At 43.3% G+C, this 16,628-nt stretch overlaps 1 long non-coding RNA gene and 1 pseudogene across 1 annotated transcript in view; one reads left to right on the forward strand and one right to left on the reverse strand.

Moving 5' to 3' along the window:
* Positions 1–963: 963 nt before the first annotated feature.
* The window catches only part of LOC143998295 (uncharacterized), a 33,557-nt gene continuing 17,892 nt past the window's right edge, over positions 964–16,628 (reverse strand). The window contains exons 2-3 of the long non-coding RNA XR_013277831.1: positions 7,887–7,983; positions 964–1,353 (exon numbers count right to left, since the gene is read on the reverse strand). This is a non-coding gene — a long non-coding RNA (uncharacterized LOC143998295). The remainder of the gene's footprint in view (positions 1,354–7,886; positions 7,984–16,628) is intronic.
* On the forward strand, positions 9,129–15,217 carry LOC143998293 (large ribosomal subunit protein bL19m-like; annotated as a pseudogene).

Raw genomic sequence — 16,628 nt, forward strand, 5'->3', positions numbered from 1 at the left:
TGCTATGACAGCCATTTACATTAAAGGGGTTTTTCTCCCAATAGGTAAATATTTTTGGTCTAGTTGCTGCTCTTGTATTACATGCTGGATAAGCTTTATTCTCATATATAGTTTCTGTATTTGCAGTACGTTGTGATTCATTCTGCTCTGATTGTACAGTGTTAATGGCTACACCTCTGAGTTTTTTATCATCTGCTTCTTGTAAGATTTCTTGCTGAAGTACACAATAAAAAAAAAGTCTCCAAGAAGGTAAGAGTGATTACAGGCTACAAATCTGTAACATATGTAGTTTACACTTAAGAACTGTTATAGCGATAATCTAAAGGAACATATAGGAGAAAGTTTAGGTAATGTACCTGTGATTATTCATTACCAATCACAGCCTGCAAGGTCCAAATAAAGGGCCATTTGAAATAACATAATATATTCCTCAGGTTATTGCAATCAGTCACATATAGTGTAAGCAGGTGAATGTCAAATCTTTTAAGTTTTATTGAAAATGTTTTACTGTTCCTAATTTAGCTATGTGGTTAGATTTCTGTATTATAGTGTAAGTATGTTGCATTGTTTAGTTGTGTTTACCCTACTGAGGTGGTACTCCCTGGGAGGTAAGGGTAACCTCATAAGCCAGGATTTCCAGGTGCCTTTTGGGGAACTATCATCCTCTGCTGGGCCAAACACATAAAAGTGAAAGAACCACTTCTTGGGGATGCCGCAGTTAGTAAGACAGTTGGAGGTTTGGCTCCAGGTCTCCCCATCCAAGGAACAAGTATTCTGCAAAGGACGTCATCCACCATTTGCAATTAACCACCCTCTGTGGGAGCACAGCCAGGGTTCCAGAGGTATAGACTCATACTTTTAGCTTTAATGACTTTTCACACCTTTTCAGGGTATGACTACCCCATGGGCAGGAAGCACCAGAAAAATAATGAAGGGGCACTTAGAAGATCATGTAAAGGAATGTGTATTGAAGACAGATTTGTTGAACTGTTCATATATTAATCTTAAACAACTTTAGTAAAATAACATTTGTTGATATTTAACGTTGCCTGGTCTGAAGTTACTGGGGACAAAATGAGATAGCTACAGTACATATGTCGAATGCACAGTGAAGCTTTCAGAGGAGGCTATATTGTCATTGCCAATGACTACTAGTGTCAAGTGCATACAGTAGGCATCCACGAAGTCGACCGGGCAAGAAACGGTGGTGACTTGGCATAGGCAATGGCAGGCGCCGGTAGTGAAGGAGCATGTGTGCTTAAACCCCTTTCCCTGGTAAACAGAGTCCCAATATTGGACCAGCACAGGGAATCCTAGGGACCCAGCCCGTATATCATGGAAGATGGAGTGAGCCTTTGGGAGAGAAAAAGCATAGTTAATGCACAAGTTCAGATTCATATTATTCAAGTATCTAAATCAGTATCTAAATCTGTTTCATCTCAAATTGATACACTGACTATGTAACTGCACAAACTGGTTAGGAGCAGTCATTGGTCACACAACACAGGGATAAAAGGCCCTGGTGATGCTGAAAATAACTGTGGTACACTACTACCCATCAGAAAAAGGTTCCTAGTCAAACCACCCAAAGGAGTTGCAAACTAACATAATATAAAAGGACTCAAGTACATAGCAGCTGCATGCAACCATATAGCTGTTGGAGCTGAGATCAGAAGGGCTAGTGTCAGAAGTATTGTGATAAAAAGTGTAATGCCTATCTTTTGTTAATGCATCCTTTCATCCCTTTATTATTACATAGTGATTTTAAAAAATGAATATGCTTGTGCATATCCAGTTCAGGGATAACATTGTAAAGCAGTGCTAAGACTGACATCCCCAGAATATTCATAACAATTCAAAAACAGGGCCACAATGACAGCTGGTATATTTCTTCCCTGCCAAATTCAGTTTAAGACACACAGGAAGGAAAAGGAGTCCTTAGAATAAACCTCAAAGATGTGGGATTTTATAGGCAATTAAAAGTAAATGCCATATATATATATATATATATATATATATATATATATATATACACATATATATATATATATATATATATATATATATATATACACATATATATATATATATATATATATATATATATATATATACACATATATATATATATATATATATATATATATATATATATATATATATATATATATATATATATATATATATATATATACATATATATATATATACATATATATATATATATATATATATATATATATATAAAATTGATATTTATTGTAGAAAAATTACATTAAAAATCTCAAATTGAAATTACAAAATATTGCATTAATGATATTATCAATATTGCACAATTGATTGTTAACCATGAAGTGGTAGTCCCCATCTGCTTACTGTTCCCTTTCATTGATTGTGCCGAGGAATACAGCAGAGGGGGTATCCAACGCGTTTCAAACTATACTGTTATAAATGACTCTTCGGGGAATAATACCACTTCTGAAAAAACAGCTTAAATTAGTGAGCCATTGATACATAATTACCAGCGTATAACACGCAACTTTTCCCCCCTACAATAGAGGGAAAATCGCGTGTGCGCGTTATGCGCTGATATAGGCTGCAACCGAGGCGAAGGAGGGGACGAGCGCTGCCAAAATAGAGCCGGTTCTCATGTGTACTCGGCTCGGCTCGCAGTCACGATCAGTCCCACCCACTGGATGACTCCTAGCATGGTTTTCGTGGCATTGGACCGGCGTTATGTCCATCATAGGCTCTGGGCCAAGGGGTGGGACTGGGCGTGGCGCCGTCCAAGTACACAGGATATCCGGATCTATTTTGGTAGCGCTCGTCCCCACCTATCCCTCAATGGCAGCATATACAATGGCAAGGCTGCAGATGGACACTGAGCAATGTTGCAGGTGGGCACCGATTAGAGTGCAGGTGGGCACTGATTAGACTGGAGATGGGCACTGATTAGACTGCATAAAGGCACTGATTAGACTGCATATAGGCACAGATCAATAGGCACAGATCAGGCTGCAGATGGGCACAGATCAGGCTGAACTGAAGCTGCAGATTGGCCACTAATCAGGCTACATTGATGTTCACTGACCATTATTTTGCTTCAAAGTGGTTTATTTATAAAAGTTTTTTCCCTAAAACTTCCCTGTTAAATTGGGGTGCGTGTTATACGCAGGCACATTTTATACGCCGGTAAATCATCATCCACATGCACTTATCTCTTTCAAAAGTTTTTTTTTTGAATAGGCACTTACAAATACATGGGTACATTAACAAACAATTGGCAGTAAGGCAGGCCTGCTGCCAGTATTTAAGTATACTACAGGCAATCAAAAGTGCAACCATAAACAATAGCAGCTAGAGATACAGACATCATCCCTCTCAGAGAGGGCAAAAACCAGATGAACAATAATGGGGGTCACCCTATCTGGGGCCCATGAATAGAGGCTAACTAAGGAAGAGACCAGGGGTCCCCCCCGACACCCCAAAAAGGGATCTTGCTGTGTCAGGATGAGGGTATCCGAGGGGCAGCAAAGGAGGAGCTCCCCATTATGCATTATATCTGCATTATGATCGCGTTATTTATCTGCCTATTAAGGCAATCATCAGAAAGAGATCAAGAGAGATAGAGAGGAGAGAGGACAAAGGATTGGGGGAAGGAAAAGCTACCCCTGAATAAGGGGGAGAGGTAGAGGTCTGGATCAACCACCACTCAATTGGTGATTGTCACATCTATTGTTTAGATCTTAATGCCCGGGGGGAGCCCGGGGGCACTCCTGGTACGAGGAAGATTCCTATGTACCTGGCCCATGGTTCCCACACCTTTCAAAATTTTGGTGTGGTGTCCATCAGGATGCCAGACAATTTTTCCTGGGACATAATCCAGGATATCTTCCTCTTAGCTGCAAGGAGAGAGGGTCAGGGTTGTTTCCATGCAGTCGCTATTGCAATTTTGGCACCTAGGAGAATAAAGTGGGTCAGTTTCTGGGCATTTTTGGGGAGTGAAGGAACACGAGTGTTTAGCAGCGCTACTTCCGGAGTCCTGGGGACCTGGCAGCTTGTTACCCTGAGGATCATGTTGAAAATTTTGCTCCAGAATGATCGGAGCCTGGGGCACTCCCACCAAATATGGATCATGGAGCCACGGTGTTGACACCCTCTAAAGCATAAAGGGTTTGCCGTGGGGTAAATTTTAGCCAATTTGGAGGGAGTGAGATACCCTCTGGTTATCAATTTGATGCTAGCTTCCATAAGTGATATGTTTTGGATCCCCTGAAAGGATCTAGTCAGGGCCACCTGACAGGTCTCCAGACTGTTTGTGATTTGGAGGTCGGCCTCCCAAGCTGTCATATAGGGAGTTTTGCCCGTTGGGCCAGTGAGGGCCGAATAGATTACCGATATGCCGCCCCTCTGCTCCCCAACCCTACCACACCAAGTTTCATATTCAGTAAAAGCAGGTGGAAGGGGCTTATTCTGGCATTGCGAGTGCAAAAAAATGTGATATTTGCTGAAAGAGGAATGTTTCCGAATCAGGGAGCTCCAAGTATTCAATACAATGGGAGAGAGGGACTGGGCCCTTGGAGATGAAGTAGTGTCCTATCCGGTATAGTCCCTTATTTAACCACCATTTGAAGGCGATAATGTTGAGGCCAGGAGGGAAAGCAGGATTGCGAAAGATATGAGCTAGGGGGCGCACAGCAGAGACCAATGACGGTAACCCACGAAGAGTGTCCCACAGGGAGCAGGAATGGGAAAGGGTAGGTGAGAGGATGGGAGGCCTAGATTTGGGGGGGGCATCCACATGCACTTATAATGTAAAAATATGTTTAGCAGAAGCACTCCTCCAGGTGGCAAGAATACCATACATCAACCATTGAAGACCTCCAAAGAGTTAGCAAATTAGCATCCATTGGTTGCCTGATGTGGGCTGCCACCCAAAGCGACCATGTCCCCTCCACCTCCGTCATTCTTGTCTCCAGAAAACAAACATTCAGAGACCAGCATAGCAGCCATGATTGGTATGACTCAAAAAAGTCCACCACCGGCATTCTGGGTCCGCACAACGCAGGGGCAAGAGCGAAAAAATGCAACCCACCACCACATGCACAGCCACACATCCATTGCACCCACCCCACACTCCACAACAGGCTCAGAAAACCTGAAAAGGGGGGGGGGGGGGAGGAGGGGGCCCAGCAACCATGGCGGTAAGCGTTCCTAAAATTACAGCGGAGGAAAAAATGGAAACAGGCAACCAACCAAAGGCCCTGTTACACATGCAGAGTCTCCTATAGTCCAAGAGGAAAAGGGCTTCTGCCATTACATGCTATACATAATATATACAAATATTCTGGAAAAACCCAAAAAGATGAGTCATTTTGTTCAAAATAGGCAACCCACTAATGCAGGGGTGTCCAAACTACGGCCCTCCAGTTGTTCAGGAACTACAATCCCCATCATGCCTAGTCATGTCTTTGAATGTCAGAGTTTTACAATGCCTCATGGGATGTGTAGTTCTGCAACAGCTGGAGGGCCGTAGTTTGGACACCCCTGCACTAATGGAAAGTCCACACAGAAAGTTAGGACAAGAAAGAAACCCCCAGAATCCATATGTTGCTCATCATTTAGGCCAAATGACATTAAACCATAATTGTGAGCAAAAACAAAATAGAAATTAAATAAATGTCATTAAACCATAATTGTGAGCAAAAACAAAACAGAAATGAAATAAAGATGAAAGGATATAGCCATGTATGTATATGGTATTCTATAACAAGGGGGCACAAGAATGCAGAAACATGTATTCACAATGTATGGTCATCAATCAGTTTTTCCGGAGGAAAACCCATCCAGAAAAGGTCTAAAACTCTCACACTCATTGAGGCCTGGAGGTGTAGTTGCCTTAAAGAGGAGGGCCAGTTTTAAAAAAATTTTTTTTTAAAGTCAGCAGCTGCAAACACTGTAGCTGCTGACTTTTAATAAGCAGACTTACCTGTCCAGGGAGCCCGCGATGTCGGCCGCCCGAGGCTGACCCGTCCTTCGGCTCTCGGGTCCCAGCGCCACCATTTTAGCTAAGGGAAACAGGCAGTGGAGCCTTGCGGCTTCACTGCCGGTTTCCTACTGCTCATGCACGAGTCGCGCAGCTCTTTGTGAATGGGGCGTGCTGTGTTCTGGGACACACAGTTTCCAGAACACAGCGCGAACCATTACCCAGAAGATGCCGCACAGAGGAGAGAAGACAGAAGATCACCGCGGAGGAGGAAGAGGCAGATTAGGACGATGTGCCTAGCAACAGGCATTTCTGGTAAGTTAAAAAAAAAAATTAATTTTTTTCCTGATTTTTTTCTAAATTTTTATGTATTTTTGTTTTTCAGGGTGGCCCTCCACTTTAAGGAATCCAATCCAGCGTATTTCTCGCTGGGGTAGTATCTTGTTCCATTCCCCTCCACGAGCTGAAACATGTACTCTATCAAGAACGGTAAAGTTAACTTTGGGCAGCCTATAATTGTGTTCCTTGGCCACATATCGGTCAAGTGGTAAGTATAGATTACCAATACTCATGCTATGCATGTGTTTGGTAACCCATTGACCTAGTTCTTGTTTAGTTTTGCCCACATAGAACGCCCCACACTGGCACTGCATAAGATACACCAAACCTGTCTTGCAATTGGCAAAGTGCTTCATTCAAAAAGAATCAACATTGGGCAAAGAAAAATGTGTCCTTCTTCCAATTACAGGGCATTGGGAGCATGACCCACATGGGAAGGTTCCCCAGGTCTTCCAAGGGTCCCCCCTCAAGTCCCTTTGTATTCACTTTGGACAAGTTTTTCACCAATTGAACCTTTTTTTTTTTATAATTTGTGGACTCTTGGTTACTAAACTCTTCAAAATGGGATCTTCAGTCAGAATTGGCCAGTATTTTGTGAGAATCCATCTAATTTTATCATGTTCATTGGAGTATCGTAGAATTATCCTGGTTGTATTGTTTTCCTCATCCTTTCCCTTTTTACTTTTTTTTACTTTTATGTTGAAGATAAGATCATATCTTTCAATGTTTTTGACATGATTGAATGCTTTTTCTTAGGCTAGTTTTTGTATAGCCTCTAGCCAATAATCTAAGTGTAAGTAATGTAAGTGCCTCGGCTTCCAATTGGAAGTTGATGTCTGTGGTGCAATTACACCTAACGCGCAGGTATTGGCTGAAGGGTATAGATTTTTTTAAAGACACAGGATGGAAACTGTTAGCATGCAACAACGTGTTACCAGCAGTGTCTTTCCTGAATATTTTGGTGATAATTCTGCCCTCTCTGTCCTTTAGAATACTGACACCCAAAAAATAAACCCTGAAGATCATGGGTCATTGTAAAAAAGAGATTAAGATTGTTACGATTCATATGGTTGAGGCAACTCATTAATTTACTTTCAGGACCATCCCGTATCAATAACAAATCGTCAATGTATCTTTGCCACATGACGATATGTTGTGTATACATAGAATTCTCCTCACTGGCCAAAAATTCCTTCTCCCACTCCCACAGGTACAGATTGGCGTAAGAGAGGGCACAGCATGTTCCAATAACCACACTTTGTACCTGGAGGTAGTGGGAGCCTTTGTAAGAAAAACAAAGTATGTTTTAGAATAACTTCCAACATGGTGAGTATAAATTTATTGTATTTCTATTCATGTGTTAATCTCTGCTGGAGAACTCTTCCAACAGCCACCACACCCAAATCATGCAGAATACTGTTGTAAACAAACTCAGCATCAATCGTGAGCAACAAAGCTGAACTGGGAATTTTGAAATTTTCCAAAATCTGTAAAAATGAATTGTGTCCTTGATGTAGGACATCAAATTCATAACATTGGGTGTCAAATGGTCATCAATTACCTGACTCATGGCTTCAGAGACACATCCGTTGAAACAGGGTCCTCAATATTAAATGCCTTCAGGTATTGAACAGAGGTGGAAACACACAAAGAGAGACCTGTGTTAACAGATAATAAATCCAAGGGACAGAATCAGCTGCATAAAGTGCACAAGGGTAAATGTAATACCCAATTACAGCCCATATGAAAAAATACAGCCAGATTTGAGCTTAAAAGCGCTTGAATTCCCTGTATTGTGTAATGGTTATTTGATCTCTTCAATATATTTACATCATATATATAATTTTGTTTCTCAAGAATGCTTAAAATCAAACATATTTCCTTGCCATTAACACATGATATACACAAAGCTACAGGCATATACCCTATTTACAGTTTATGCACAATATTATGCTCTTACTCCTTTAAGACCATGCAAGCAGAGTCTGATAAGACCTGGGTCTTTGTAATAAAACCAGTTTATAGAAAGATACAACTTAAGTAAATATATCTTATCTACATGTCTCTGCCAGAATAGCTGTTAATAAATAATCAGTATAGTGAAATGTGTAATACCAATATTAGGAAGTCAGTATAATCCTGCAACAACTGTATCAGAACAAAAATTAAAGGATGGTAAATGTTACTCTGTATAAAGGAGAAAGTATTACCAAGTTATGGAAAATGTAGCTTGACCGAGGACGTTTCTTCAGTAGCTTTGTGCTGATAAGGGGAACTACTGTGTTTAAATAGAGACAAAATGTGATGCCAATTCACGCCACCCAGGAAAAAATCCTTACATCTAAATTTCCTGCCAGCATGGCAGTCAAAGCAAAAGCATGACACCAAGGCAATTAGCATTTTTGAATGAGTGGGCATTGGCAGCCTACATACAGATACTCTTCCTTGAACGACTTACCTGTTTAATGACCACTTAGACTTACGACCAGCTCTCCCCACTCGAACGACGCGCTATATATAATTGTAATGTACAGTACAGTACAGAATTTTAATTTGTGCTCTGCACTTACGCAAATGAAAACAACATTACTGAGCTGGAGTTGTGTGTTTAGACCTTTTTTTCACAATACAGTACAGTATGCTTAAAGAGGAAGTAAACCCTGATGAGTTTACTTCCTCTTTCATTCCCTGCAAAGGCAAAGCATAATGGACTACTATGCATCGCATAGTAGCCCATTATGTGTCACTTACCTGACACAGGAGCCAGCGATGTCACCGCTGTCCCCTGTAGTCCGGCACATCCATGTTGTCGGTGGGGTCTCGCAGCTCCGCCACTGTCATTCGGCGAAGCCGCAATGACGTCACTCCCGCGCATATAGGTTTAGGAGATATTTCTTGGACCTACAGGTAAGCCTTAATCTAGGCTTACCTGTAGGTCAAAGTGTGTTGTAAGGGTTTACAACCACTTTAAAATATTGATTACTTGTGATTCCTCGTTTAACAACCAATTTGTTTAATGACCTGGTCATTAAAAGTGAGAAGAACCTGTATTTCTTGCTTGAATGATTTACCCTTAAAGCTCATGTTTTTATTTAACTTTTTTTCTGTGCATTAGATGAATAAGCATGACAGCTGAAATCCCTTTACCAGTCCACAGTGGGAATGGAAGCAACTTACCGTGCCATAAAATTGCACCTACCCATCCATTGTTCCTCATTTTGTTGCACCAAATGGGCAGAAGAACATAGTGATCATCTCATGCTTGCCAGAAAAATTTATTGGTCCATGCATATTTGGTGCTGTATTATGGTATCGGCAATGCAAGGGATGTAAAGTTTGATACAGAGGGGAAAAAAAAGGTCCTATAAGACGCACATTGCTACTAGACCCTGTGTATAGAGTGTGAAACAGCCTCAGCCTGGGCTCCAACCAGGCTACACTCCCAACATGTTTCGCCCCGCTCCCAAGGATTGGTCCCCATAACTAAGCCCCTGGGCAAAACACATTGGGAATGTGGCCTGGCTGGAGCCCGGGCTGAAGCTGTTTCACACTCTATAAAGAGGGTTTTGTAGTGATGTGTGGCTTATAGAATACTTTTTCCTCTGTATCAATATTTGGAGCTGGGACGAGCTCCCTCCTTGCCTGCACTCCAAGCAATTGATTTATAGAAGAGGACCTGTCGGAGCTGCAAGTGGCACCTGCAATTCTGGTATTGGTTCATAAAGAGATATAATGAGTTGTGAGATTTCCAGCAGTGTGAATACAATGCATTGTTTGATTAAAACAAAATGAAAAAGAAACAAGCCAGTGGACTATGTATTGCACAGATAAAGAATTTTTCATTGTCTGCCGGAAGCAAATTCGATTTGTGTGCCTCCAAACCTTGTAAATCGATTTGCTTATCCTTAATTATAATAAATGCCATTAAAATGATTTTAACATCACATTGTATTTATCCTGGAAGCAACATAAGTCACAGTCAACCTGGCTAATCTTAATCTTTCTTCATTCCTTGTCAGGACTGTTTAGGAAACAAAGAATAATGCATTTCAAAGCTGTTCCTTCTAAAAATTACTTGTCATACTATCACAAGATAGTGTGGTAAATAAAAAACATAAAATGCGTTTCATTGTTTATGAAAGGTTTAACAAGGAATACTTATCATGTTGAATAATGTCTTATTGTAACGGAAACATGAAGCAAATATTGTAGGCATCTGGTTCCAAGCACTGTTGTATTTTATCAACAATGTTGTTTTGTGCAAAGTCACTGGAAAAGAAGGAGAGCAGTAAAGAAGTTTGTAAATATTAGATAGCTTCTGGTTATACTCAGATTTAGACAGTACTTCAGCATTGCCAACAATAGTTGTTGTTACTGGCAATACTGTTTTGTTTGTATTGTTTTCAAATAGTGATGACATTGCTTAATCTATGCCAATTGTGCCTGCATAGCTGATCCTGACATTGTTCAGCTGTAACTGAGTTCTGTGTTTCTTTTCTCTATTTTCTTACCCTTTTTCTTCCTTATGCCGCGTACACACGACAGGACTTAAGTCCGGCAGACTTTCGACGGAGTTCTGACGGAGTTCTGACAGAGTTCTGACGGACTTTCCGAATGAACGGACTTGGCCACACACAATCACACCAAAGTCCGACGGATTAGAACGTGATGACGTATGACTGGACTAGAATAAGGAAGTTCATAGCCAGTAGCCAATAGCTGCCCTAGCGTCGGTTTTAGTCCGTCAGACTAGCACACACACGAGCGGATTTCTGGGTCCGGCAGAGTTCTGTCGGAAAAATTTGAAACATGTTCCATTTCTAAAGTCTGTCTTTTGCGGTTTTAATGTAATGTCTGGTTCCGGCAATACGGATGAAAATCATTGAGAAAAATGCCATGGGCAGCCCCCTGCCCATTACCAGCCCCTTTGGGTCTTGTATGGATATTAAGGGGAACCCCGTACCCAAATTAAACAAAAAGTAAAGGCGTGGGGCCCCCAGGCCCTATATACTCAGAACAGCAGTATACAGGCGGTGCAAACAAGACAGGGACTGTGTAGGTTTGTTGTGTTAAGTAGAATCTGTTTGTAATTTTGAACTGGTACATTTTTAAAGTGTAGCTCCATGCCATTGTTGAACAGTGGAAGAAAAAGTGGGCCTTTGGTGGTTGTGGTGGTGGTGCCACAACACTTTAAGTCCTCACAGTTACTCTTGGTGGGCGCAGGAACGGGCCCTGCTGTGAAATATTATATCAAGAATTGTAATTACATGCACCTGTTAGACAGGAGCTGAAAAATTGGGCCTTAGGCACTGGTGCCACAACACTGCAACACCTCACAGAAACTCTAGTTGGAGAGCAGGAATGAGCCCTGCTGCAAAGCATTGGATCAAAAATTGTAATTACACACCCCTGTTAAACAGGGGCTAAAAAATTGGGCCTTAGGCACTGGTGCTGGTGCCACGACACTGCAACCTCTCCCAGATACTCTAGTTGGAGTGCAGGAATGAGCCCTGCTGCAAAGCACTGCATCAAAAATTGTAATTGCATGCCCCGTTAAACAGGGGCTGAAAAATTGGGCCTTAGGCACTGGTGCTGGTGCCACGACACTGCAACCACTCCCAGATACTCTAGTTGGAGTGCAGAAATGAGCCCTGCTGCAAAGCATTGCATCGAAAATCATAATTACACACCCCTGTTAAACAGGGGCTGAAAAATTGGGCCTTAGCCACTGGTGGCGTCACCCAGAACCAAAAATATTCTTCCAAGCTAACAGCAAGATCATTGAGGAGGAAAAGGTTAGTCAGTCAACATAACAGGACAGTCACTCAGCATCAGCATAGGCAGTCTTGAAGGGATTTGACATTTAAAAAAAAATTATTCGGTTACATCAGCTTCAGGTGCTTGGTAGCTGGTGGTAATCCAAGACTGAGTCATCTTTATGAAGGTAAGTCGATCAACCAAATCGGTGGACAGGCACACCCTGTGATCGGTTACAAAGCCTCCAGCAGCACTGAATGTGCGTTCCGAAAGAACGCTGGATGCAGGACAGGCCAGTGGCTCAATTGCATACTGTGCGTGCTCTGTCCAGTGATCCATCCTCAAGACCCAGTAAGCCAGAGGATTTTCGGTGGGAAAAGTGTCCCAGTCTGACCTTGCCCCTAGGTATTCCTGCACCATGTAAATCAGACGCTGGCAATGGTTGCTGTAACCGATCATACCTTGGGGCTGCGGACTAAAAAATTGTCTGAACGCATCAGTCAGACAGTCACCTTCTCTACCGCTCCTTCTGTGACTGACCTAAGCCTCAGCAATATGTTGTCCAGGACCAGGAGTTTGTAACCTCCCAGTCTCTGGGAACGCTTTGCACAGACCTTTCTGCAAGGCCTCCCGGAGATGTCTCATCCTCTGCGACGGCAAGATAAGGTCCGCAACCTTACCCTTGTACCGTGGATCAAGGAGAGTGGCCAGCCAGTAATGGTCCCTCTCCTTGATCCGAAGAATACGAGGATCCTTCTGCAGGCCTTGCAGGATCAGGGTGTATACTGTGCAGGAGGCACACAACATCCACTTTAACTGCATCAGATGCCGGTATTACAAAAACAGAACAACACCAGTAATAAGGTGTATACTGTGCAGGAGGCACACCACACCCACTCTAATGGCTGCAGATGCCAGTGTTACAGAAACAGAACAACACCAGCAATAAGGGGTAGTGTCAGGTGTATACTGTGCAGGAGGCACACAACGCCCACTGTAAATGCTGCAGATGCCTGTTTTACAGAAACAGAACAACACCAGCAATAAGGGGTAGCTTCAGGTGTATACTGTGCAGGAGGTACACAACACCCACTCTAACCGCAGCAGATGCCTGTGTTACGGAAACAGAACAACACCAGCAATAAGGGGTAGCTTCAGGTGTATACTGTGCAGGAAGCACACAACACCCACTCTAACTGCTGCAGATGCCTGTATAACAGAAACACAACAACACCAGCAATAAGGGGTATCTTAAGGTGTATATTTTGCAGGAGGCACACAACACCCACTCTAACTGTTGCAGATGCCTGTTTTACAGAAACAGAACAACACCAGTAATAAGGGGTAGCTTCAGGTGTATACTGTGCAGGAGGCACACAATGCCCACTGTAAATGCTGCAGATACCTGTGTTACAGAAACAGAACAACACCAGCAATAAGGGGTAGCTTCAGGTGTATACTGTGCAGGAGGCACACAACACCCACTTTAACTGCTGCAGATGCCTGTATTACAGAAACAGAACAACACCAGCAATTAAGGGTAGCTTCAGGTGTATACTGTGCAGGAGGCACACAGCACCCACTGTAACAGCGCTAGGTTCCCAAGCAAAAAGACACTGTCCCTGTCTATCTTGCTCTTTCCCTGCACGCCAACACACTACACAAGGCTGCCGCGCTGGCAGTATTATATAGTGTAGGGCATGTATTAAACCCCCCTGAGCTATAATTGGCCACAGGCATCCTGCCTGTGGCCAATTATGTCTCTCCTCGCTGCCGGCACTGTGATTGGCTAAGAATGCAGGGTCACAGTGCATGCTTGGCGAATCATGAGCCAGCAATGCACTGCGATGGCGTAGTGCAATGTGGGTCATTCGCATCACACGAATATGGTGTGAACAGTCCACAAAGTTCTGAATTCGCCAAACAGGCGAACGGCCCGTGTTCAAGTCGAACATGAGTTTGAGTCGAACACCGAGCTCATCCCTACAGAGCACCCTCCCTCAGTACAGACCCCCCTCCTTTAGTAAAGACCCCCCTTCCACTAAGTACAGACACCCTCCCTCAATATACACCCACCTCTCCACTAAATATAGTACCCCTCAGTACAGACCACCTTTCCTCAGTATAGACCCCCTCCCTCAGTACACAACCCCTCCACTAAATACAGACCACCCTCCCTCAGAATAGACTAGAATAGAATAGACTAGAATAGAATGGAATAGAGCTCTGCCTATGGGACAAGCATGGCGGCGTGCAGGAGGTCAGTGCTGCTGGCCCGGTACCAGAAAGAATTCCTGATGCCGGCCAGGTTCCTTTCTGATGGAGAGTCTACCAAGTTACAGCCGTCTGTGAAGCCAGTGTTTGTAGATAAGAAAACACTGCCGAAATCTCAGAGAAGGTTCTTGAGCCCAGAATTTATACCCTGCCGATGTAGCAAAGATCCACTTTATTTTCAGATTGAAAGGGATGACATGAGTGAAAGATGAAAAACCTTCAACATTCCAGAATTCTACATAGGAAGCATTCTTGCTGTGACCATGTCTGATCCCCATGCAGGGGGAAAATGCCATAGATTTGTGGCGATTTGTATCCAGAGGTCAGGAAAAGGACTTGGTGCCACCTTTGTTCTCCACAATCTGTACAGTCCTCGGATGCATGAAATCCAAGTCCTCAAACTGGAGAAGAGACTGGACAGCAACCTGATGTATCTGCGTGACACACCTTCTGAATACAGAAAGTTTGATGTTGACATGAAGCCAGTCATGTTACTGGGCACTGAAGTTCCTGTCAATCCAATGCAGGTGCAGATGAAGCCCCGACCGTGGTCCAAACGCTGGAAAAGTTCAACATTAAAGGCATTCGGTTTTAACAATATCTGCTGGAGAAACACATCAAGAGAGCTAAGAAGTCTGCTGAACCTTGGGAACAGTTTGATATGCTGAAGGAATATGATACAACCAACCAAGATCGAGCAAGACATATTGCAAGACATAGACCAGAAAATGGCAAAATCTAAAGCCAAACTGGATGCTAACAAATAGGACTAGGATGCTGAGGACAGTTATGAAAAATAAAAAAAGCTTATTATGGTATTTCTAATTCAGTGCTGTATGAATACATGAAAAATAAAAATTATTTTTGCTAAAAAAACAAACAAAAAAAAAACTTTAGAATGTAAGCTCTACGAGCAGGGCCCTCCTGTACCTCTTGTATTGTACTGTAACTGTGTTGTCCCCCTATACATTGTAAAGTGCCGCGTAAACTGTTGGCGCTATATAAATCGTGAATAATAATAATAATAATAATAAAACAGACCCCCCTCCCTCAGTACAGACCCCCTCTACTAAGTACAGACCATCATCCCTCACCATAGAACCCCTCCCCTAAGTACAGACCTCCTGCCTCAGTATAGGCCTTCTCTCCCCTCAACCCTAAGTATAGACCAGCCCCCTCCCTCAGTCTAGATCCCCTCCACTAAGTACAGATCCCCTTCATTATTAAAGTCCCCCTTAGTACAGACCCCCTCCCTCAGTATAGACCCCCCTCTCCACTAAGTACAGACCCCCACCCTCAGTATAGGCCCCCCTTACCTCAGTACAGATCCCCCTCCTCAGTCCAGACCCACTCTACACCAAGTAGAGCCCCCCATACACTGAGTACAGACCATCCTCCCTCAGTCCATACCCTCTCCACTAAGTACAGACCCCCCTCCCCCAGTACAGACCCCCCTACACTAAGTACAAACCCCCTTACACTAAGTACAGACACCCCTCCCTCAGTTGAGACCCTCCCCACACTAAGTACAGACATCCTCCCTCAGTCCAGACCCCCCTCTCCACTAAGTAAAGATCCCCCTCACCCAATCCAGACCCCCCTCTCCACTAAGTACAGACCCCCTCCCCCAGTCCAGACCCCCTACGCTTAGTACAGACACCCTTCCCAAAGTCCAGACTCCCCCACTAAGTACGGAGCCCCCTCCCTCAGTACACACTCTGTGCCTCTCCTCCATCTACAATAGTGTACAGTATAGACCTTAGCTCAGCATGCACAGCAGTGTCCCTCCTCCGGTCTGTGTACATGTAGACAGCCGAGGGGGGGGGGGGCACAGCAAGTGGGCTGGAAAGTCAAATAAGCAGTCTGAATATTTATGGAACTTCAACCAATCCCTGGGGAGGTGTGGCCAGTAAGTAGCTGAAGATCACATAAACAGTCTGAGGCCTGGAGCAGCAGAGTTCTTGTCCTACTGTCATTCTCTACAGCACAAGCCAATCAGCGGTTCCTGGCCCATAATCTATGGCTGGAACCTGCTGATTGGCTGAGCGAATAAGAGAAGTGAGCCCTGTGTTGGTAAACAACACTGGGCTCTCTACAGACAGCAGTGCTGTGTCATTTTGTTCCTCCCTGCAAAGAGCAAAAACCGACACATTGCTTAGTAAAAACAGCACAAAGTAAACATTATTAGGCACATAGTTAACCCCTTGATGGCCCCTAAATGTTACCCCCTTACCAGCCAGTGTCATTAGTACAGTGACAGTATATATTACTA

The sequence above is a fragment of the Lithobates pipiens genome, unplaced genomic scaffold (genome assembly GCF_037356315.1).
Source record: "Lithobates pipiens isolate NorthernLeopardFrog02 unplaced genomic scaffold, aLitPip1_a1.2 Scaffold_19, whole genome shotgun sequence".
Classification (NCBI taxonomy): domain Eukaryota; kingdom Metazoa; phylum Chordata; class Amphibia; order Anura; family Ranidae; genus Lithobates; species Lithobates pipiens.